Source organism: Asterias amurensis, chromosome 8 (genome assembly GCF_032118995.1).
Source record: "Asterias amurensis chromosome 8, ASM3211899v1".
Lineage (NCBI taxonomy): Eukaryota > Metazoa > Echinodermata > Asteroidea > Forcipulatida > Asteriidae > Asterias > Asterias amurensis.
In genome coordinates, this window is record NC_092655.1 from 5,481,735 (window position 1) to 5,507,897 (window position 26,163).

The window sequence follows — 26,163 nt, forward strand, 5'->3', positions numbered from 1 at the left end:
GCACGTGCGTTTAATTCCCCCTTTTCCCGTCTCAACTTTCAACAAAGCCAACGTGTGAAAAAATTGGTCAAGGTAAATGTCAGATATTTCTTCATTTCCCACACATTTTTCCTGCATAAATGAATATTAATGTATCTTCATGTATCTCTAGATTAAAAATTCAGTCTGATACTTTTGCTTAACGTCTCAGAATTTCATAAATGATGAGTTTTTTGTTCGGTCAGCAGCAGATTTCGTTTTTAACTGGCGACTTCACCCGCCGTATTCACAATGCACTGAGTGACAGTGACAGATTAGACGTGCACCCACTATGTGGCAAGAAGGGATGGCTTATGTGCGGGAAAAAGTTTCCGTAGGGCGCCACCACTTTTTCATTCGATATGAAATAATAAAGTATCATATTTACCTCAATGAGATATCCCCTTTTGTAAAAATGAGGGGAAATTATCCACTACAACTTACATTACAAGGGGTAGGCCTTAGGGTGGCATTTATACTGGGAAAAAACAGGGGGGAACGGTTAATTACCAGAAAAACTGTCAAAAAACATTGGAATACCTGTTTAATCATAAATTCATCAGTTTTATTTGAACTACCCAAAAAAATAAGTTTTTTTAATAATAATTTTGTTTAGATAATAAAAATATTAATTTGTAACAATATTTTTGTAGTTATTTCCATTATGATTTATATAAATTACATCTTCTACTCTTGCCCTTTTTCCTTGTTCTTGTTCATAAATGATAAAATATGTGACATATTTTGTATACACATATATGCACGTGCATCACAATACTTTTTTTTTAAATGAATTAATATAATTATAATAAACAATTGCATATTTTTAAAGCAATCTTGAAGTGGTTTTCTTTTTTTTGCCCACCCCCCTAAAAACTTGTTCATAAAGGTTTGTTCTAGAATACATTACATTATAAAAACAAACTACGATTACAAAGTATGAATAAAGAACAAAAAATATTAATATTTCTATTTTTTGCAAAATTAATTAGTCTTAATTAAACAACAAACAGTTGAACAACGCCCTCTGTTGTCCTAATTTAGCAAGCTCCTGTTAGCAACCCTTTTCCATAATGGTGCAGTCCAAAGCATATCAGGCAACAACAGCCGGCGTCTCGGAAAGTCAACTCTCTGATTCAGGGGAAAAAAGGTTTTTGGGTAGTTTTCTGGTAATTTCCGGTGTTTTCCAGTTTTAAGGGCCAACAGAACTACAGCATGTGGATGGGATTAATTGTTGCCTTGGACCTTCACATGGACGGAATGACGAACTCGGTGGGTGTTTTTTACTCCTAGAACTACGAGGTTCATTCGGCTATTGTCTCCCGTAAACTCAAGTCATAGACAGACGTGTCTCACAAACAGATTTTCTTTGCATTTCAATACAAAGTAAAATCTCTTCTTTTTTAATCAAATCTCGCATAAAATTGGGCTCCACGTGTTCTGTGAACTCTCATTTACCTAGGAAATAGTCCAGAAAATCCACTCTGCAATCCCCAAAAATTGTTAAAATTTAATTTTTCCCGTAATTCTGTGGTATGGTGTGGACTAAATACAATTTTTTGTGGTCGAAACTACATAAGGTAGACAGGCCTGCTGTTCTATGTAAAGAGTAAAACGTGTTTGGATGACCCTTCAAACTTTGTCAACACTAAATGTAGTTACTAAACTTAGTCAAGAGTTAGAAAAAAACACATTTAAAGGCAGTGGACACTTTTGGTAATTACTCAAAATAATTATTAGCATAAAACCTTCTTGGTAATGAGTAATCGGGAGAGGTAATATAAAACATGAGAAGCGGCTCCCTCTGAAGGGGCAGAGTTTTCGAGAAAGAAGTCATTTTCCACAACTTTGAGTATGAGACCTCAGATTTAGAATTTGAGGTTTTGAAATCGAGCATCTGACAGCACACAACTGTGTGCAACAAGGGTGTCTTTTCTTTTACTATTATCTTGCAACTTCGATGACCAATTGAGCTCAAACTTCCACAGGTTTGTTATGTTATGCATATGTTGAGATACACCAAGTGAGAAGACTGGTCTTTGACAATTACCAATAGTGTCCAGTGTCTATAAGAGCCATATTTATGAACAAATTATTCAAAAATTCGTTGAAATTATGTAAGATAAAGAATTACATACATTTATTTCAAAAATCAGTTGTTTAATCTTAATAGAAAGTTATGTAGGTCCAAGTGTTAACCACAATACAAAACAATATACGGTTATAAATGAAAGAAAGTCGCACTAATAAATCAGCCTTATTCATTACGTAAAAGACACGGGTATTTTTTTCTTAAAATAACAACAAAGACGTGGTTGCAACTGTAAAGAAGAACATGTTGTGATTGCTGACTTATCCGTCTATCTATAACTACATTGGAAAATATCTTCCCGTTACCGTTGGCTAAAGTGTTGATATAGAGTCATAGCTATGTCGAGTTTACAGGTTTACAGGTTGTCAGACAAAAACAAACATGCTAGCTTTGTCTGGATTTAGTTTAGCTCTGTTGGGGGTTATGTCGGAGCCTGCCTTACTGAGGTGTTCTGAAGGTGACGAAGTGGCCTGGTATGAATGCAAAGTTATTTCCGAGCCAAGGAGGCCATCACTGGTTCTGTGTTCGCAGGGGGTCACTATCGCAGTTGATGACTGGTGTTGACTACACAAAAAGACTTCCTCTTTTAGCAAAACTTTTGTAGACTTACGTCGTTCAGTGGTCTCAGCTGTGTCCACGACAGTGCCCAGCCAATTACAGTTCGTGTCTTTTCTTCTTCTCTGGTGGCTGCATTGCGAGCCCTGGCGTGACGCCTGCTTCAATGTCTTGATCATGGTTGCTCTCTACTGGACATTCTTTGGAAAGAACTTGTTTAACCACATCTAGCTCATTTTCGCCCTCTTCGTGGTTCAGATCTGTCGCCTATGATAGAGAGTAGAACAATTCACGTCATTTTCTTAATTTGTTTTTTTATTTATTTTATAAATACATTTTTTCAAAGACTTGTTTTTGTGTGAAAACAACTATTTTTCAAAGACTTAATTTTGTTTTATTGTGAAAACATTAACAATGATGTAACATGTAACTAACTGATACATTGTAGCATACCTTAAAGCGAGGTTCTAGAAAGGTGGTTATATTCAGGAGTAGTTGCCTTCTGATTGGCTTGTACCCAGGCAGCAAGTCTTACAGAACGTTGGCTCTAAGCTTGTTGAGTCGAAGTCCTTCTGTGTGCGGTTCTTCTGGCGGACATCTCATCATCAATCCTTGCTTTTCAAGTTGGTATAGCATGGGCTTCAGATTTGACACCGTCAGGTATTTGCTCCTAGACGTAACGACGGTCAGCTCAGCAAGAGGCTCCATGGCTTCATTAACAGACTCCTAAAACTTTCATGTCTTGCCATGAGGGTAGGAGATGCGCTCTTTTGTGGTCAGTAACGAGAACTTGCTTGACTTCTTCCTGGTTTTCTAAAAGATGTTTGATCATGGCCTGTGTCGATCCCCATCTAGTTGGGCAGTTCTGTGGATGAGAACAATAATTTTTCAAAGGTTGTTTTCTACGATTGTGTCGGATGTATTTCTAAAACTGTTGGCTAAAGTTATGTCAAAAATCTTCCGCTCAAGTGATGTCGTGGAGCGCATTCGTAAGATTTGCAAAACAAATTTGACAAACTTGTGTACTATCTGAAGTTTTGCGCTGTGGAAGTTTGTCGGCTGACTCGGCTCTGAAAATTTGCGCAGCAATCTGCCGTCTGTGCAGATCTCAGGAATTTACTCAAACGTGCACCTTCATGTGTACACACATCCGCGCGCTCTGTAAGTATTGTTACGATTGCATTGCATTTTGGGTATTAATTGTTGCTAATCTAGTGTTAAAACGGCTGCGGTTGCGCACGGCACTAGTCGTGAATAAACAATCATGAATCAAACATTTTGGTGGTATAAGCTTCCTTATGAAGTCACAGTTTTCCCCGAGTACTCGCTTTTTATTTTATTTTATTTTATTTTAACTAAAGTGTAACTTTCACTCTTAATTTTATAACACAAATTATTTTAGAATTCTGTCCTTGTGGAAATGCGTTACCAAAACAATTTCATCTTCTCTCAATTTCACTTGAGAGTGGCTGTCTTTCAGCTATAAATTACTACAGTATTATCAGTTTCGATGTATCTTCCACCTTAGTTAAAATTAACAAATCAATTGACGAAAGAAATTAAATTAGTCCAAATTTGGTGAAGAGAGTTAAACAACTAACAGCAAACTTTAACATTGGCAATTTCCATACAATTTTAAGAAGTGCAAGGTTATTGCAGCCCTGATACTTCATGGCTTTTAAGGGGCAAGGCAGTTTTGCCATGAATTTTAGTAAAAATTTAGGGCACCGAGGCAATTTTCAAAAATTTCAAAGAGCAACAAGGCAGAGTTGGCTGTAAAAAGTTGCTCTTCCAATTTTTCCATTTCAATTGATTGCTTCATATACCAAATGATCATGCACTTATTATATTAACCCACTGACAAAGAAAGCGTTCATCTAACTCCACAAAATAAAGAACAAATCTTACAATACACAAAAAATAATATTTTTGTTCATATGGAATCGTACTATTGTTCTGCAAGTTGTTTAATTTTTTCGTAGAGATGCTAAAAATCCCACATAACCGTCCATTTTGACATGATTTTGACAGAATGAATGCATGCGGTGCGCAACAACTATACTGTACATGATTTATATTACATGTACTAAGCATGCAATTTTTTGGGAAAACCACTTTCCCGAGCATGCGCAGACACGTTGAGTCTTTGTCTAAAGGGGTTTGTTGCTGGTTTGCATAAGATTACCAATAGAGGGTGTTTAATCTCATGCTATCGCACTGTTCCGAAACGCCCTCTAGCGTTTAATGTTTCTTGCATTATGTGCGTGAAATTGGGTTGCATGAAATTTACACAAACATCGGTACTTTTTGGCGTATTTTTCGAACGTGGACATCGTTGAACATAAACAAAAATTGGGAGGAAGCTTGGGCACGGCATCATTGCCGTGAATAAATTTGGTTATTGAAGGGCATTGCGGCAATTGTTAGGGGCAACAACAGCAATTGTGAAGTATTAGGGCCGTTGTTGAAAGTGTCAATACTTTCACTTTAAAAGTTTAAAGAAAACAGGGGTCTACTATGAAACAAAAAAACAATATTAAAATAACAATTTATAACGAGTTTAGTCGGCCAACTTCTACTTCTTGATTTGCCAATGTTCAGCTTGAGTTAACAGGAATCATAAAACTTACGGTTTTTAATTGGGTAGTGTTGGTTGAGTCTGCTTACCCTCATACATGTGTTGGACTTGCAGCTATATCGCATTAAACTTTGAATGATTTGCCTCAGTGGCTGAGTCCACTTAGCTTCGGCTTTGGCATAAAAATTGTATGCCAACTGATGCACAAATCTGCCTAGGAACATGCACTGGTTGGTGGCTGTAGCAGAACCTCACACACCCTCTAGCTCTCAGGTTTTGATGTCAACTGACTTCACACAGCATTTGTACATAGGTTCTTTCTCACTCACTTTCTTTGTATTCAGCCACACCCTTACTAATTATCCCAGGTATTCTTCTACTATTCTATATTCACCACTCAACTGAAAATAAAGGGACACTTACAATCAAAGTTTCCTAGTCCATTGGTTGGGCTATGCATTTATTGTCACTTCTTAATGTGCTACATTAAGCCTAATGCAGTCCTAGTTAAAGGGTTAAAGAAACATTTGACCATATGAACAAAGTAACTGATGGTACAACAAAAAGTACCGTGTGTGTGCAACAAAGGCTGGTTCCAACAAAAGGAACATACCACATAGTTGACAGTGCACGAAACAAACCACGACCTGAGTACCTGGTGATCTTAACTTGTTTGAGTTATGCTAATTAGACTGTTCCATTAAGTTTGCAAAAAGGGAAGTTAAAATAAGGACTGATTCATTTTATCTTCAGGTAGGCCTAAGTAACAAAAAAGGCACAAATTAAACCACACTGTGACCTTCAATTAATCTTCAAAAGAAAGTGTTCCATTTTCTACTATATTAAACTTTATCTACATGAATCCTGTACAATCATTTCTTTGGATTAGCCGGGCATGGCTCATCAGTATTGTTTTCAACATAGACATTCATGGGTTTCTCTTGTTCTAGGCTTTTAACCCGGTTCTTGAGATAGGCAAAATTATCGTTTACCTTATCAATCTGAAACTGCAAGCTTTCATGAATTACGTTGTGTTTCTTGTCGATAATCTCGTCTATTGTTCGCACAGCCGTCAATCGTCTCAACCATGCAACCTTCCAGCGATGTAAGTTGGGTTTCGAGTCCATTATTGCAGCAAAAACATTTGGAGGGTCACTGGCTTTTTCCTGCACCACTGCCTCTTTCCTAGTAGCCTTACCTGCCATGTTTCATAGGTCTGTAGAGCAGCCATACAATAATACAAAATAGTAATAATAATAATAGTAATAGTAATAATAATAACAATAAGACTTGTAATGTGCACATATCCACCCTGCTGGGTGCTCAAGACACAGACATATACCAATGAATTACTTCGGCACACAGCATAAGGAGTGGAGAGTGTAGAAAACATGATATTCACCCTTCCGCGACTTTAATCTTTAATTATTATTTTTTTAAGACAAAAAAGGCACTCAAGTTAATGAACCCCCTTACCAACTATATAACACATAATAATGGCTCTCAGTGTCGTTATCTTCACATTGCAATTCATGTTGAAATAGCAACGATATTATCGAGATAATGTAACAAATTGACACTCCAGTCAAAAACCTGGCAGACCGGTTAAACATCAAGCAAACTGGTCCTGCTGGCCAGATGAGAAAAAGCTAAGGGCAACCCCTGGAGAAGCAATTATAGTTGAAGTGTCTTGCTCAGGGACACATATGTCACGTCTGGGATTCAAACCCTCCGCCACAGTAGATTTGAAGGCAGTACATAAAAAGTTAATGATATTTTAACAGTCAGTTTTAAAGTGTTTTGGGTTTTTTTTTCTATAGTAAAAACACTTTTTTGTTTTCTTCATAAAAAAGTTGTTCTTACTTAGGAATACTTTTATGTCGAGTGGTTACAATAAACCTTGGACTAAAAAAAAACTACCTAAATAAAGATCATTTTAAATTTTGTTCTGACAAATAATTTGACTTGATTTTGAATTAATTTTAATAACATTGTTATTACATTTTTAAAGAAAAAATACTCTCAAATTAATGTTCCCCCTTACGAACACAATAACTTGGTACACATAAATAAAGTATGGCTTCCAGTGCATTTAAGGTGACGTTGCAATTCATGTTGAATTTTGAAATAGCGACGATCGGAAATCGAGCAGTTGGTATACAACAGTATACTATTAGATCAAAAAAAAAAAAACATACAAAATTTGGAGGACCAGTCAAACACCTGGCGGACCAATGAAAAATCAAGCCAACTGGTGGCCAGTTGAAAAAAGTTAAAGGCAACCCCTGCACACTCTGCTGAGCAGAGGCCTCAGATCTTGATGACAATGCCCTTATTCACTCGACCACGACACCCTACTCACTAAATGTTTAAAGGAACATGTTGCCTGGGACTGGTCGAGTTGGTCTTTGAAAGTGTTTGAATCTGTTCGGTATGAAATGCAAATGGTTAGATAGATAAATTAAAAGTACAATATAATGATCCACAGAAACGTGTCTTGAAATTGCACGGTTTTGTGGAATCCAAGTTTTGACTCTATAAAATGGCTGACCGTGATAGTTTGTGACATAAAGAAAAAACGTGCAATTTCGAGTCAAACTTGTGTGGATCAGTATATTCTACTTTTAAAATATCTTTCTAACCAAATGTATTTCATAACGGTTTCAATGGTTTTCAAAGACCAATTCGTCCGATCCAAGGCAACGTGTTCTTTTAAATTAGTACTCATTCAAACATGTTTTGTCATCAACTTACAGATCAACTGACGCAGGCAGAGCGTCAGATCTTCAATCACGGTGGCTGGCTCTCCAGCACACTCAGCAGAGATGTGTCATCCAATCAATGTTGAAGCATCGTAGCAATCTTAGACGACTTACATCTAAAGGTATGGAAAATTGATTGAAACATGCGAACCATGAGTAATGTTTTTATTATTGCAACTAAAGGGCCTTGTCACACGAGGCATTTTTGACAGGTATCTTGGAGGCAACCAATTGCAGTGTATGCTACAATGTGAAGCAGTTATAGTCCAGTGTCTTGCTCAGGGACACTGCCATGACAACCTAATCACTTAATGTTTAAATTTGTACTAATTCTTGACATTATTTGTCATCAACTTACAGATCAACTAATGCGGGCAGATCGTCAGATCTTCAATCATGATGGCTGTCCATCGCACTCTGCAGAGATGTGTCATCAATCTATGTTGAAGCATCACAGAGTGGCCAGCAATCTATGACAGCTTACATCAGGTACAAAAAATATTCTTGAAAACAAACCATGAGTATGTTTTTAGTATGGCAGCTTAATGCTGCTCTCACGCTGTGGCAAATAAGTATATTTCAGGGCGTCTCAAAGCACTTCCAACATTATTACCAACGGTCACTGGACCTTAATTCATTCCTTAACCCATATTCGCCTAAGCATTTATTTACAAAAAAGGCTGTATTTGCCTAAGCGCCTGCACGTACACTAATTGTATATTCCTACATCAGGAAAAATTTAACAAACAAATAGTTTTATTCATTGAAAGAAACATTTTGTATTATACCTTTGAAAAGAAGACGACATTCTCTTCATTATGATGTCAAACTTGTCTTTTTTGGCAGCTGTCATACGATTTACAGTTACAGGAAATGTTTTGAAATTTAGATATTTGAACAACTGATAAACAAGAAGTTGGTTCTTGGAAAGTAAAAAAAATATTCTGAACATTAACCTAATTTTACAAAAGTAACTATGCTTGAAAAAATGTTTCCTGAGCTTCAAAATGATACATAACTTGTCAACATCTACCGTTCTAACGTACAACATTCAACAACGTAGCATTTTTATCTGACAATTTTCTCTGTCTAATTGGCAAAAATTTAAAGTTGAACTGTTTTTCAAAATTCTGAGGAAGAATGTTAGTTTTACTTAATAACAATAATTATAATAGTGTTTTTGTAGCGATTTACACCTGAAGGGTGTCTCAAAGTGCTTTCAACATTACTAACCCTGAGCCAGTTAAGATATTTCTCAAACCAACTCGCTCCTTGTGGAATTTACAGCCTGTGCAACATTAATAAGAGATATCGACTTAATGAGTCAAAAGAACCATCTCTGCACTCACAGGTACCCATTTACCCCTGGGCGGAGAGAAGCAGTTATAGTTAATTGTCTTGCTCAGGGACACGAGTGTCACGAAAGGATTCAAATCCACACTTTGCTGAGCTGAAGCCCCAAAGCTTGAGTTCGGTGCTCTTATCCGCTCGGCCACTACTCACTAAATGTTTAAACTTATACTCATTCTAGAATGTTTTGTCTTCACTTACAGATCAACTACTGCAGGCAGAGCGTCAGATCTTCAATCATGATGTCTGGCTGTCCATCGCACTCAGCAGAAATGTGTCAATCAATCAATGTTGAAGCATCGCAGAGTGGCCAGCAATCTATGACAGCTCAAACCTAAAGGTATTGAAACTGAACCATGAGTAATGTTTTTAGTATGGCAGCTTTAGGGCCTTGTCACATAAGGCAACTTTTACAGGCATCTTTTGGAGGCCACCAATATCAGTGTATGCTACAGGACCACTTTGATAGCACACAAGTCATTTTTTTCGAACATCGTCTTAAATCCACAAGAGTAATACATGTAGGTGAACATTGAAATGTTAATTGGCTTTTCTTCTTGAAGATTGCCCGGAACTGGTTGCCCGTGAATTGCCTTGTGTGTCATGGCACTTAGGCTGAAGTTCGCACTTGAAGGGGCACAAGTAATGAGCACTTCTATGAGTCAATTGTAAAAATGTATTGGAACCTTGCAGAGGGCACCACAGCAAAAGCACAGGGCACCACTGCAATTGCTTTTGATGCCGTGGGATTTCAAGGCCTGCAACTTGTTATATGAAAAGTACAAAGTATTTTGAACAATCCCTCTTTTTGTGGAAGTGTCGTGGCCGAGCGGTTAGAAGCATCAGTTTCCAACTCGGGTGTTTCTGAGTGTGGGTTTCAGTCCAAGTCCAGCAGTTTTATCAAATTTGGGCCTAACATTGAAAAAATCACAAGGGGTAGATAAGTCCAGCAAGTTTTATCAAATTTGGGCCTAAAATTTGTAAAATCACAAGAGTTAAATTTTTATCGAATTTAGGCCTTCAAATTAAAAAAATCACAAGGGAAGGTCCAGCAGTTTTATCAAATTTGGGCATTAAATTGAAAAAAATCACAAGGGGTAAGTCCAGCAATTTTGTCAAATTTGGGCCTAAATTTGTAAAAGTTTACAAGGGGTTGAATCCAGCAGTTTTATCAAATTTGGACCTTAAATTGAAAAAATCTCACGGGGTAAGTCCAGCAGTTTTATCAAATTTGGGCCTAACATTGAAAAAATCACAAGGGGGCAAGTCCAGCAGTTTTATCAAGTTTGGGCCTAAATTTGAAAAAATCACAAGGGGTTAAGTAAAGTTCAACAGTTTTATCAAACTCGGGCCTAAAATTGTACAAATCGCGAGGGGTAAGTCCAGCAATTTTATCAAATTTGAGCCTAAATTTTAAAAAAATTACAAGGGGTAAGTCCAGCAGTGTTATCAAATTTGGGCCTTAAATTGAATAAATCTCAAGGGGTAAGTCCAGCAGTTTTATCAAATTCGGGCCTAAAATTGTACAAATCGCGAGGGGTAAGTCCAGCAATTTTATCAAATTTGGGCCTAAATTTGAAAATAATTACAAGGGGTAGAATCCAGCAGTTTTATCAAATTTGGGCCTTGAATTGAAAAAATCACAAGGGGGCAAGTCCAGCAGTTTTATCAAATTTGGGCCTAAAGTTGAAAAAATCACAAGGGGTTAAGGGAGCGTCTCAAAAGTCGGAACGGTAGGAACGTTCTTTTTGGATCGCAAGAGTATCCCCGCCGCTTTACTTGGACCGGTCCTTTGGACCGCCAGAGCGATCTTTTGGATCGTTCCTAATGCGTGACCGCGTCCAATCTCATGTTAGAACGTTCCTAATGTCATGATGTTGCGATCCTGCCGGCATATGCCCGCAGGAACGTTCTTTTGCGCTAGGAACGTGCCCGACTTTTGAGACGCTCCCTAAGTTCAACAGTTTTATCGAATTTGGGCCCAACATTGAAAAAGATCACAAGGGGTAAGTCAAGCAGTTTTATCAAATTTCGGCCTAAAATTGTACAAATCACGAGGGGTAAGTCCAGCAATTTTATCAAATTTGGGCCTAAATTTGAAAGAAATTACAAGTGGTAGAATCCAGCAGTTTTATCAAATTTGGGCCTTGAGTTGAAAAAATCACAAGGGGTTAAGTCAAAAAGTTTTATCGAATTTTGACTTTTAACTGAATAAATCTCAAGGGGCAAGTCCAGCAGTTTTATCAAATTTGGGCCAAAAGTTGAAAAAATCACAAGGGATTAAGTTCAACAGTTTTATCAAATTTGGGCATTAAATTGAAAAAAATCACAAGGGCTGAGTCCAGCAAACTTGTCAAATTTGGGCCTAAATTTGTAAAAGTTTACAAGGGGTTGAATCCAGCAGTTTTATCAAATTTGGACCTTAAATTGAAAAAATCTCACGGGGTAAGTCCAGCAGTTTTATCAAATTTTGGCCCAACATTGAAAAATCACAAAGGGGAAAGACCAGCAGTTTTATCAAGTTTGGGCCTAAAGTTGAAAAAATCACAAGGTGTTAAGTCAAAAAGTTTTATCGAATTTTGACCTTTAACTGAATAAATCTCAAGGGGCAAGTCCAGCAGTTTTATCAAATTTGGGCCAAAAGTTGAAAAAATCACAAGGGGGTTAAGTTCAACAGTTTTATAGAATTTGGGCTTTACACTGAATAAATCTCAAGGGGTAAGTCCAGCAGTTTTATCAAATTTGGGCCTAAATTTAAATAAAAATCACAAGGGGGCAAGTCCAGCAGTGTTATCAAATTTAGGCCTAAAGTTGAAAAAATCGCAAGGGGTTAAGTTCAACAGTTTTATCAAATTCGGGCCTAAAATTGTACAAATCGCGAGGGGTAAGTCCAGCAATTTTCTCAAATTTGGGCCTAAATTTGAAAAAAATTACAAGGGGTAGAATCCAGCAGTTTTATCAAATTTGGGCCTTGAATTGAAAAAATCACAAGGGGGCAAGTCCAGCAGTTTTATCAAATTTGGGCCTAAAGTTGAAAAAATCACAAGGGGTTAAGTTCAACAGTTTTATCAAATTTGGGCCTTAAATTGAATAAATCTCAAGGGGTAAGTCCAGCAGTTTTATCAAATTCGGGCCTAAAATTGTACAAATCGCGAGGGGTAAGTCCAGCAATTTTATCAAATTTGGGCCTAAATTTGAAAAAATCACAAGAGGTTAAGTTCAACAGTTTTATCAAATTTGGGCCTTAAATTGAATAAATCTCAAGAGGTTAAGTTCAACAGTTTTATCAAATTTGGGCCTTAAATTGAATAAATCTCAAGGGGTAAGTCCAGCAATTTTATCAAATTTGGGCCTAAATTTGAAAAAAATTACAAGGGGTAGAATCCAGCAGTTTTATCAAATTTGGGCCTTGAATTGAAAAAATCACAAGGGGTTAAGTCCAACAGTTTTATCGAATTTGGGCCCAACATTGAAAAAGATCACAAGGGGTAAGTCCAGCAGTTTTATCATATTTCGGCCTAACTTTAAAATAAAAAATCACAAGGGGCAAGTCCAGCAGTGTTATCACTGGGTGGAGAGAAGCAATTATAGTTGAGTGTCTTGCTCAGGGACACAAGTGTCACAAACGGGGAGTTGAACCCACACTCTCCTGAACAGTAGCTCCAGTGCTTGAGTTTGGTGCTCTTAACCGCTCGGCCACGACACCCTACTCAATAAATGTTTAAACTTGTACTCATTCTTGACATGTTTTGTCATCAACTTACAGATCAACTAACGCAGACAGAGCTTCAGATCTTCAATCATGTTGGCTGGCTCTCCAGCACACTCAGCAGAGGTGTAACAATCTATCAATATTGAAGCATCAAAGAGTGGCCAGCACTCTGTGACAGCTCACATCTAAAGGTACAAGAAAAATGATTGAATTTAAACCATAATTTAAAATACCTCAGACAGTTTCACCTTTATTGGTGGAGAGCGCGTCATGTGGGGGTGTTTAAACCTTTGATAATGACGAGTGTTTATAAACGGTTGTGTGCTAGTCTTGGTGCAAGACGTTTCTTGTTTCGGGCGATGCAAGTCTGGCGGTTTTAAGTTGGCTGTGCTGTGGTGTGAAAGGAAAACAAGAACTCAGAACGTGTTGCACCAAGACTATACGCGCATGCGCACAAACATACCCGGAAACTGTCGGAAGAGCCAGTCATAACAATGCAACACACGGACGTCGTACTGTACATGTACAGATACAGAGCTTATTGCACATCTGAAACGGATAAGTTTTACAGAGTTTCTTACTTTATTACTCATTTTAACCAAAAAGGCATTTATGAATGGATATAAAAGAGTAGCCACTCGTTTTTCACGGCTGTTGAAAACCTTGCAGGGTCGTTGCCGTGTGAGGTACATGCCTTCGGCTCGGGCCTTTATCAAACAGGTACGACCCTGCCGGTTCTAAACGGCCGTGAAAGAACGAGTCACCACACTTTTATTCCTTTATAGTAATGTTTCAAGTATGGCAGCCTATTGCTGCTCTGACACTTTGTGGCGAATATGAATATTTGAGGGCGTCTCAAAGCACTTCCAAAATGATTACCCCTGGTCACTTGGCCTTATTTTATTCCTTAAGCCAACTCGGCTCCATTTGGAATATACAGCCCGTGCAACATTAGTATGCGCTATCGGCTATATCAGTCAAAAGAACCATCTCTGCCCGCACAGGTACCCATTTACACCTGGTTTGAGCAAAGCAGTTACAGTTAATTGTCTTGCTCAAGCAGTTATAGTTAATTGTCTTGCTCAGGGACACACAAGTGTCACGACCGGGATTTGCACCCACACTCTCCTGAACAGTAGCTCCAGTGCTTGAGTTCGGTGCCGTTATCTGTGCCCCGACACCATACTCACTAAATGTTTAAACCTGTATTCATTCTTGACATGTTTTGTCATCAACTTACAGATCAACTAACGCAGGCAGAGCGCCAGATCTTCAATCATGATGGCTGGCTGTCTATCGCACTCATCAGAGATGTGTCAATCAAAGTTGAAGCAACGCAAAGTGACCAGCAATCTATGACAGCTCACATCTAAAGGTACGGGAAAAAAAACACGTTTACGTCCCATCCGAATAATGAAGCAATGATTAAGTGCCTTGCTTAAGCACACAAGTGTCACGGCTGGGGATTTGAACACCACACTCTGCTGATCAGAAACACCACAGTTTGAGTTTGTTGCTCTTAATCGCTCGGCCGTGGCGCTTCCACTTAGTAGGTGAACAATGAAATGTTATGGGATTTTCTTCATGGCGATTGCCTGGAACTGGTTGCCCCTAAATTGCCCCTAGTGACATGGCCCTTGGGCTGAACTTCGCACTTGAAGGGGCACAACAATTTTCCTTTGTAATGGGCACTTCTATGAGGCAAATGTAAAATTGTATTGGAACCTTGCAGGGGGCACCACAGCAAAAGCACAGGGCACCACTGTAATAGACCGATCCATTACGCCCCGCCTCCTTACCAGTTGACCAATCACAGCCGCCAAACCCGATCACCATTAGTGCAAAGATCACCAAACGGTTCAAATGGTGATCAGATTTCGCGGTTGTGATTGGTCAATGACAATTGGGCCTGGCTTGATGGATCGGTGTATTGCTGTGGATGCCGTGTGTTATTTCAATGCCTACAACTTATTTTGAGAAAAAAGGTACTAAGTGTTCTGGACAATTCCTCTTCTGTATTGTACCCCCATAACAGGCATGATACTTCTGATCAGCAGATTGTGGGTTCGAGTCCCGGTCATGACACTTGTGTCCTTAATGATTTGGGTACATTTTGTAGGTCTATTATATCGTCTATTATATTGGGTACTTTTTGTACGTCTATTATACGTCTATTATATCGTTGCGGTACCCGCTGCCAAAACAAAGGACTCGAACTGCCTTTAGCTACTGGGCAATCTCGATTGCAAGAACCAATCACAAAAACCATCTCTGACCTCACAGGTACAGGGTTGAGAGAAGCATTTAAAGTTTTAACTTAAAGGTGTTCTGCTTAGGGACACAAGTTTCATGACTGGGTTTTGAACCCACACTCAGCTAATCAGAAACACCAGAGCTTGAGTTCGGTACTCTTATTCGCTTGGGCCACAACACCCCACTTCTAAATTAAACTTCTAAAAAAGCTGACATCTTCCATGTTAGTGTGTCAACGCTGTACCTACCAAGCAGGGTTTAAACCAACGACCTCGAGATTAATGTGCTGGTGCTCTACCAACTGGGCTACCTAGCCTGCATGCTGGTGGTCTCCCTATTTTGTCAATATTTTTCTTCAGAGTTAACCAGTCGGAAGCCAATCAACTATTAAAGGAACACGTTGCCTTGGATCAGACGAGTTGGTCTATAAAAAGCGTTTGAAACCGTTTGCATATGAAATGCATATGGTTAGAAAGGTGTTTTAAAAGTAGAATATGATCCACACAAGTATCACTCAAAATTGCACGGTTTTCTGTTTGCGTCGCGAACTAACACGGTCGGCCATTTATGGGAGTCAAAGTTTTGACTACCATAAATGGCCGACCATGTTTGTCGACGAGGTGAATGGAAAACGGTGCAATTTCAAGGCATGTTTGTGTGGATCATTGTACTCTACTTTTACAACATCTTTCTAAGCATAATATGCATTTTAATTTGCTTAAACTGCTGTTTCCATGCATTTTTTATTATCATTTTTTTTCAACTTTAGGCCCAAATTTGATAAAACTGCTGGAATTACCCCTTGTGATTTTTTTCAATTTTAGGCCCAAATTTGATAAAACTGCTGGAGTTACCTCTTGTGATTTTTTAAATGTTAGGCCCAAATTTGATAAAACTGCTGGACTTGCCCTTTGTGACTTTTTAAATGTTTGGCCCAAATTTGTGTGGCAATTGCTTATATATCAGCAGCCGTGATAATCTTGTTTTGTTTTTTTTGTTTTTTTTCTTCTACAGATCAAAATCCAGACAAAGAGTGTTGCATCTCGCAAGGAGTTAGCGTCCATCACTGGTAGATATGCACAACCTCTTTGGATCAAAATCAAGACAATGAGTGTCGAACCGATCAACGCCTCAATCATTCTTATTGAAGGTAATTATACATTTTTGGCAAAAATCAGAACAAAAAGGGTTACCCAAAATAGCAAATTGTTTACACAGCAGTATTCTTAACTTCTTCAATACAAACTTTAGAATGTTAAATAATTACATGACTGAGGATGAATATCACCCACTGCTTTTCTTCAAAATATGTTGTTCTTCACTTCCAAAACTAAAATACCTTCTCTTTGATTTCCTTTGTCGTTTGTCCCCACACTTTGGGATGCCCTCCACTTTACTCACAATAACACAACTTTTTGCTTCAGTAATTGCACATCAAACAACACCTCAGAAGGATGCAAAATACTTGGCCGAGGGGAATTATATTAACATTGTTCACAGTTCATTCTTGTGCTGTATACTCAAAACTTGCCCATCCAGCGAATCTTGCTTCCATGATGGCCCGGGGCGTATACGTTCCCCTCGCCATACAAATTGGATTATATCATCGTCATACTTCCACTCCTCCCAGGGGTGGTTTGTTGATGTACCACAAATAAAAATTCACTTGGTTGTGCCTTTGGAAAAGTTTAACATAGTATCTAATTTACCTCAATGAGATATTCATTTTTGTAAAAATTAGTGAAAAAGTGGTGGCGCCATACAAAAAGTTATCCGCGCCTTCTTGTGCACCCCCTTCGGATAACTTTCCGTATGGCGCCACCACTTTTTCACTCATTTTTACAAGAAGGGATATATCATTCAGGTAAATTAGATACTATATTATTTTATTTCGAATGAAAAAGTGGTGGCGCCATACGGAAACTTTCCCCCCCCCCCCCTTCACACTCCCATAAAGGCCATCTAAAAATTCATAAGAAACACTTTGCCATAATTTTGGCCATTTGATAAAATAACACCAATTTGAGTTTATACACCAATATAAACAAACATTCAAGATCGTCGATCTCAATACTTGATGAGTTACTTTCTACGTGTCCCTAAACACCTCAGCTCAAACTAACTAAACATCACTTCAAACTTACCAATGGATACCTTTCCGTATGCGCCACCACTTTTTCACTCATTTTTACAAAAAGGGATATCTCATTGAGGTAAATTAGCTAAGTGTCACTTCAAACTTATCAACACCTTACTTAGGTTTTCACTTAAATCAAACACAACGTTAGTGGTTCATCCATGAAAATAATAATAAAATGATTTAACTTACGGTTGATGATCGGGTCGTCCAACCTGTCGCTCTTGTAGCCAAAGTCAAAGATTGGGTGAATAAATCTAATCCTCCGCACTCGACTGGCATAAATTTAATCTGGCTGCAAAATATTTTCTAGCTTGCAGGAAATGTTCCCTTAATTTTCTTGGTTTTAAGGATTAGCTTGTACCTATATGTGTACAATTATTTTGGCAGCAGAGAAGCAGGCAATTAGCATACACTCTTTACCACTGTAGACTCTACTGAATCCTTCCTACTATCCTTTCCCATATACTTCACACACACTACTATGTACACTCTATCAGCCGACACCCTGATCCTTTCTTATGATAGACTTACCCCCAAGATTATGCTAATTAACTGTAAGGTTAAATTTGAGGTTCACTGCTCATCATGTTGGGGCAAAAGTGTGCATAATGAATAATTAATATTGACCCCAAACAACCATGGCCAATTGGGTCCTGGCACCAACCCCTTCATGAATATTTACACAAAATTAAAAAGAACTTGAACAAATTTAGGCAGTATCTCTGAAGAAAAGGAATGAATATTCATAACATCCTAGCATTTGCATGTTTCTGTAACAGTAGAGCTTACCGTTTAGAAGGAAATCTTTAACTAACTGTAAGTTACCCTGGTGTACCCCTTACTACTTGCACCCCTTGTGATTTCTTTTATTTTTTAATGTTAGTCCCAAATTTGATAAAACTGCTGGACTTCCCCTTGTGATTTTTTTTAATTTTAGTCCAAAATTTGCAGTAACTGCTGGACTTTACCCTTTGTGATTTTTTCAGTGTTAGGCCCAAATTTGATAAAATTGCTGGACTTCCCCTTGTGATTTTTTTAATTTTAGTCCAAAATTTGCTGTAACTGCTGGAATTTACCCTTTGTGATTTTTTCAGTGTTAGGCCCAAATTTGATAAAACTGCCAGACTTTACCCCTTCTGATTTTTCAAAGTTTAGGCCAAATATTGATAAAACTGCTGGACTTGCCCCTTGTGATTTTTTCAATTCTAGGCCAAAATTTGATAAAACTGCTGGACTTGTCCCTTGTGATTTTATCAATTTTTGGTCCAAATTTAATCAAACTGCTGGACTTGCCCGTTGTGTTTTTTTCAATTTAAGGCCCCAACTGGATAAATCTGCTAGTCTTACCCGTTAAGATTTTTTTCAAATTTGAGGCCCAATTTTTTTTGCAATTTTAGGCCTTTCTGGAATAAAACTGCTAGACTTGCCCCTTGTGGTTTGTTCAATGTTAGGCCCATATTTTTGTGGTGATTGGTATATCAGCAGCCGTGATAAATCTGTTTTTGGTTTGTTTGTGTCTTCTACAGATCATAATCCAGACAGAGAGTGTCGGATCTCGCAAGGAGTCAGCGTTCATCACTGGTAGGGATGCACAACCTCTTTGGATCAAAATCAAGACAATGAGTGTCGAACCGATCAACACCTCGAGCAATCAATCAACCTTATTGAAGGTAATTATACATTTTTGGCAGTGATAGCAAAGTTTGCCATTTATAAGGAAATCGTTTTCTACCTTAAAGTTACCCTGGTGTATCTCTAACGACTCGTACCCCTTGGGATTCCCTTTTTTCCTCTTTTTTTAAATTTTAGTTCCAATTTTGACAAAACTGCATGACTTACCCTTTGCGATGTTATTTCCAATTTTAGACCCAAATTTGATAAAACTGCTGGACCTACCCTTTGCAGTTTTGTATTTTATGTTAGACAAATATTTGACAAAACTGCTAAACCCGAGCAATTTTGTTTAAACTTAAGGCCCAATTTCGATAAAACTGCTGGACCTACCAAATTGGTACAAAGTGCTGGACTTACTACCCCTTGTGGTTTTTGGTTTTTTAATTGAAGCCCAAATTTGTCTGGTGATTGCTATATTATCAGAGATCATTAATTTTTTTTATTTTTTATTTTGTTGTCTTCTATAGATCAAATTCCAGTCGGAGAAGGTCGGATCTCTCAAGGAGTCAGCAGCCATCACTGGTAGAGATGCACCACCTTGCTGTATACTTTGTAATTATTTGTATATTATAGGGATGTAGTTATAATTAATTGTGTGGTGAATTCTCACACTTTTAGTTGTGTGGTGAATGGCTCACACTTTTAGATGTGTGGTGAATCGCTCACACTTTTTGTTGCGTGGTGAATCGCTCACACTTTACTCTATGTGATGATCCATACTTCCCTTGTGTGGTGAATCATGAATCTCACAAACTGAAACGTTGTCAAAGGCTCTAAATAGTTAATTAAATTTAGATGTGCTGATGTGTGGAGTTGACAAACTTGGTTGCCATATAGTGGAGCCGGATGGGAATTTTTCCCCAAGAGGGTATTAGTTAGGCGGGGTTTTGCCCATCTCATACATCAGCAACAGGAATGCAACATCTGATTTTTATGGTTTTTTTTTTTTTATAACCATTAAACAAATTAAAAACACAGCACAAAATCTTGCTGTGCCTGGATTTCTGGAAATGTAAGATCTTTTATCAAAATACAGAGTTGCATGACTGAAATGATAGACACTTTAGTGTCTAAATTCTTAGAAGTCAAACAAAAATTTGACTTGGTATTTCCTGTTTAATTGTTAGTTTAATAATAGTTTAATAACTTTTGTATATTAGTCAGCGTTTCAGGCTGTGCCACACTTTGTGTGTTGAGTAGGTGACGGACACTTTCCCTTGTGTTACTCTGAGTTGCTTACACTTCCTTTGTGGAGTGAGTAACTGACACTCCCCCTTGTGTTACTCTGGGCTCACACTTCCTTTGTGTATTGAGTAACTGACATTCCCCCTTGTGTTACTCTGAGTTCACACTTCCTTTGTGCAGTGAGTAACTGACACTCCCTTGTGTTACTCTGGGCTGACACTTCCTTTGTGTAGTGAGTAACTGACACTCCCCCTTGTGTTACTCTGAACTCACACTTCCTTTGTGTAGTGAGTAACTGACACTCCCTTGTGTTACTCTGGGCTCACACTTTCTTTGTGTAGTGAGTAACTGACACTCCCTTGTGTTACTCTCACACTTCCTTTGTGTAGTGAGTAACTGACACTCCCTTGTGTCACTCTGGGCCCACACTCTGTGTTATGAGTAACTGACACTCCCTTGTGTTACTCTGGGCTCACACTTTGTGTAGTGAGTAACTGACACTCCCTTGTGTTACTCTGGGCTCACACTTTGTGTAGTGAGTAACTGACACTCCCTTGTGTTACTCTGAAATCACACTTCCTTTGTGTCGTGACACTTTTCGTTGAATTGTTATCCACTTTTACCTACTCTGATTTGTGTTTAGATTTACCCACACTTCCCCCGTGTGCTAAATTAATTTTCACTAAAGTTTATAAAGATCAATCTTTTTCACACTCAAAGGTATATGATTCAGATTTGTACATGCCAAATTCAATGCCCAAAATCTTTCAAAATCAAAGAAAAACTTCCCTTGCAGATAATCAGGGCACTCTGATTGTTTTCTTGGGAAACAGTTTAACCAGTCAGAGGGCACTCTGATTAAAATGTTCAGAGAAATTTAAACAATCTTTTGGCAGAACTTTTTGATCTTGATTTGAAAAAGACAAACTATTTCTTATTTATTTTTACTAAAAATAAATTCTGAATCATATGTCTTTGTATTATTAAAGTTAAATGTAAGAGTTGCTCCTACCAAAAATGAGACCATTTCACAACAAATGATGACTTTTCTTGCAAGCGAGGCCATTATTGTTGTTTCACTGACCAAGCATAAAAACAAAACTATGGAAATATAGGTAAAATTTTAAAAAAGAAAGAAGCCGTTTACTTTGTTTCAGTAACCAAAAAACCAACAAAACTATGGAAATCTCTGTATCTTGCAGAGATATGGAAATTTCTACCAAAACGAATTTCACTATTCATGAATTTTGTAATAAAATGGTATTTTTGTTCTGAAAGATATTGGCAATATCTTTCAGATCTTAAGGGAAACGACGTTTTTTTATTTTGCTTTTCTCAAGTTTTTGGTTCAGGGTTGTTTTTTTTTTAATGAAAATCTCAAGATTTAAATTATGGACTCATTGTGTATGAGCAGCTCATTGTGCTATGTTAGGGCCTCATCCAAACCCTCTGAAAAACTCGCAGAGTTGTGCAAACACCTGTGCCTGTTGGTGGACCCCCTCGGCTGCCTGGAACAAGTGTTGGTTCTTTGGGCCCGGGTGCAATGGAAGATATGTTTTCCGTTCAGTGAAATTCTTTTAGATGCACGACTAGTGTTCTCCTTCACTGGTGTAATGCCTTACAAAATTTGACGAGCTAGAGCGAGCATTTTTGGAAGCATGCGTTTGTACTAGGGCCTGAGCTGGAAGTTAGTGGTTGGTCCCTAAAACGTTCTGGTCGGCAAGATCTCTCAAGACGTCGGGATGAGGGCCCCTTATAATTTAGCCTTTTGTTGGTCACGTCATTCTTTTGTTTTCGAGTAAACAGGTTTGTACTGGGGATCTTTCATGATCAACAAAGGTGTCTTGAGATGTCTTCGTTTGAGCCAATGGAATCTGGACTTGGTGGATGGTGAGGACTTCTATCCAGTTGGTGATATGAGGGCTGGAGAAACATGTTCTGCTTGGTCATGCCACTTCACATTCAAAATATCTAGTAAGAACACCAATTTTATTGCCTTTTGATACCAAAGATGACATTGGATTCCTATAATTTATAGTTGTTTTGAGTCGTTTGTTTTTAGAAGAGGTCAAAGGTCAGGTCTATGTCAAGGTTCTTAGGCTCTAGTCATGGTCAAGGGCAAACTATTGCACGAGATAAACAGATTCAGTTTTCAAATCAATGCCAAACAGAAATTTTATCATAAAAGTTCTCTAAAACTTTGCAACATTCACGTTAAACCTTATTATTTCTGAGACCATGGTTTTAAAAATCATACTTGGTAGATCTAAATTCCCTTTTAAAGCCCGTGGAAAGTTTATCATATAAAAATTATGCTTCTCCAAAAGCTTTGGAAATTCCCATTTAAATCTTTTTCTTGAGTAAGTTTTAAAAAAAATTGAACTAAACATTGATCTCGCCAGGAAAACATTTCAATCTTTGGAGAATACTTTCTTCTATAAATCAGACTAGGGTAGAACTTAATTAGTTTTCAATGCATCTAAACAAAAAGGTTAATGACAAAAGTTTATACTTCTCAAAAAGCTTGGAGTATTCACATTTAAATCTTATTCTAGAATATAAATTTTAAAAACCAAGCAATAGGTAGATCTAAACATTTGCAACGTTAACATTTAAATCTTTAGAGAATACAGACTAGATAGAACTAAACAAATCTTTGGAAAAAAATCCAAACATAATTTTTTAGATAAAAGCTCAAATTTGGGTTATTCACAACTTATTCTTATTTTAGTATATAAGTCACACAAGGTAGAATTGAACACCCTTGAACAGAAAGTTGTTTATAAATGTTTTAACTTGGGACATCCCCCCTCAAATCTTACATTAGGGTTTGAAAATCAAAACTAAATGTCTAAGACATTTAAAATCCTGTCTGAGGATATGGCTTTTAAAATCAGACTAGGTTAAACTAAACTGCATGTTCTTTGAGTTCAAGTTTGAGCAAGCATGTATAGTTACATTTTTCAGCATTCAATCTGTTCTAGCTAAGGATGTTTACTTGTTCAACTCAATCTCCATTTTGTGTCAAAGGTCAAAAGTTGATCAGTCAAAATTTAAACCATTGCATGGAAGGTCATAGGTCAATTCAAGGTTTCAAGGTGATGAATTGGTCTCAAATTTAGTAGGAAAAGTTTACAGCACAAAGACGTCAAATAATAGGGCTACTCTTTTCACCAATGATGCTATTGACAGAAAAAGTTAGCGAACTTATGTGTCACCCAAAACGGGGGTTTAAACTTGCGAGTCAAAATAAGTTTCTGTCACAATGAGCACATTTTTAAAGTCAACCCTTGCCAAAAATTGAAACCATTCGGTCCCTCATATTGTTTGATACTAATTTGAGGGGGAAATCAAGTTTTGTCATCCTGCGAGGCTATTTCGGGGGAAACCAAGTGAACGTATTCGACCAAAACCTTCAATTTAGTTAACAGTTGTGCCCTAAATTGCAAAGAAATTTAGTCCCTCATTTATTAGGTAATAGTTTGAGGGGGAAACAAATGCAAAACAGCATGCTGGTAGTTGTTTGCCTTATTAGTACAAGTAAAGGCCAGCATTAGGAAACTTCACTTTAGAAAACAGGGGTGCCCTAAATTGCAATGATCCTTAGCCCCTCATTTTGTTAGATAATAATTTGAGGGGAAATAAGTTATACAGCAGTTTTGTCGTACTGTAGAGGAAAACTAGGCAAAATTTACTTTTTCCTACTGCAAGGCCAACAATGTTCGATTGAAACCAAAGTCAAAGTATGCCTAATAAGACTGCAATTTAGGAAACAGTTGTGCCCTAAATTGCAAAGTATTGTAGTCCCTCATGTTATTAGATAATAATTTGAGGGGAATAACTTGGCACAAGCTGTTTTTTTTTGTTTGTTTCTGTTCTTTCAATGCAATCCAAGCGAAAGTATTCCAACCAAAGTTTCAATTTAGGGAACAGTTGTGCCCTAAATTTCAAAGATATTTAGTCCCTCATTTTATTAGATAATAATTTGAGGGGAATTACGTGTGCCAAATTGTGTTTGTTTTTATTCTTTCTCTTGCTAATTTAAAAATGTTAAGCACAAACAAAGGGAAAGTATTCCTTCCAAGTTTTTTAATTTAGGGAACAGTTGTGACCTAAATTACGAAGATCTTTGGAACCTCATTTTATTAGATAATAATTTGAGTGGGGAATTAATTGTCAAAAATTGTTTTGGTTTTTCTATTTCTGCAAAGCCAAACAGGCTGACGCAAATCAAGTTAAAGTATTCCTTATAAACGCCAATTCAGGAAACAGAAATCATTTGCTGTGTTGTTTAGTAGTCTAGAAAGTAAATCAAATGCTTCAGTTCTTGATCAATCTTAGCTGTGTTGAAATGTTTTGTCGTTATGGTCAAAGTCGGTCTCTTTTAGGATGGTAGTCGTTATATAAATCCAATGTCATCTTTGTTATTATTTATTGGCAAACATAGTGAGAAAACGTCACTATTTAGCTAAACTGTTAAAAAATTTGCGACGTTTGTGCAATGCGTCAAGCATTTGTCTCAAAGCCTTTGGTACATGCAATGTGTGTTGCATACATGCAACGTGTTTTGCACATCGTCAACTGTTTTTTTAAATCAAAGTTGGCCAAAAACAAGTTCACTTGAAGCCATTTTGTCAGTTGACTACATCTGAACGTCCAAATTGCAGCCCCATGGAAAGCAAGGGGGAAATTAGTGGCCATTGCAGAATTTGTTTCTCCAACCAGCACATCATCATCTGGACAGAAGTTCTCATCATCTGTCGAGTTAGGATCCCATTGGAACAAGCGCCAACAACTCTTGGCACCACCAGTGCGGCCTGGTTACGAGACAACAATCGGTGAAATCTTAGGCCCCTGAGGGCACCAGTTCATTTAAGCAAGCAACAACTACCTTCTGCTCAACACTTGCGTCAAAAAATAAAGCGCAGAATTGCGTCTAGCTCGTTTATTTTTTGTGAGACATTACAACTTTGAAGTAGACACTAGGAGAACATCCAATTGAACTTCACTGAACAGAAAACATATCAACCATTGCACTTGGGCCTTTAGATCATCACAAGTTCCAGGTGGCCGAGGGGGTCCACCGACAGGCACAGGTGTTTGCACAACTCTGCTTTTTTTTTGGCAAAGTTTTTCAATAAAAAATTGGACAGGACTCTCCTTGTATCTTGTGTTTTATTTGCCTTAACCCCCCCCCCCCCAACTTAAATATTGAGGGCCCACCTTATCCCGGTGGGCCCCCAGGCTGTCATTTTTGCCCACAATACAATTGGGTGTGTTTATCAGTCGCTTTTAGCAAGTCATTTTGCGCAAGGAAACTATCTTTAAATAAATACACACCCTATTTATTGCATTGTGGGAAAACATGGCCGCCAAAAAGATAATGAGACAAATAATGGACAACAGTTTCGAGTTCAGACAAATCAACTTATAAGTTGACTTGCCCGTAAATAGCATCATTCTTTATTCTTGTACATATAATAACACTCACAATTTGATATAGACACAAGGCAACATTTTAGGCAAAATTGGATAAGTACGTAAGGCTATTATAGTCTTGGGAATTTTTTGGCAAAGTTGGATAAAAACGCAAGGCTACAGTCCTGTGGAATTTTTTGGCAAAATTTTAGCAAAGTTGGATAAAAACGCAAGGCTATAGTCTTGTGGAATTTTTGGGCAAAGTTGGATAAAAAACGCAAGGCTAATATATAGTCTTGTGGAATTATTAGCCAAAATTTGAGCAAAGTTGGATAAAAACGCAAGGCTATAGTCTTGTGGAATTTTTGGGCAAAATTTGAGCAAAGTTGGATAAAAACGCAAGGCCATAGTCTTGTGGAATTTTTG

General features: G+C 37.7%; 1 long non-coding RNA gene across 1 annotated transcript; it reads left to right on the plus strand.

The window, feature by feature from the left end:
• LOC139940987 (uncharacterized) lies at window positions 1–25,428 on the plus strand. Its single transcript, XR_011786517.1, has 9 exons — window positions 1–72; window positions 8,000–8,127; window positions 8,366–8,494; window positions 9,559–9,695; window positions 13,122–13,258; window positions 14,310–14,442; window positions 16,335–16,470; window positions 18,987–19,130; window positions 19,602–25,428. It is a non-coding gene; the product is annotated as an uncharacterized lncRNA (long non-coding RNA).
• Window positions 25,429–26,163: the final 735 nt, after the last annotated feature.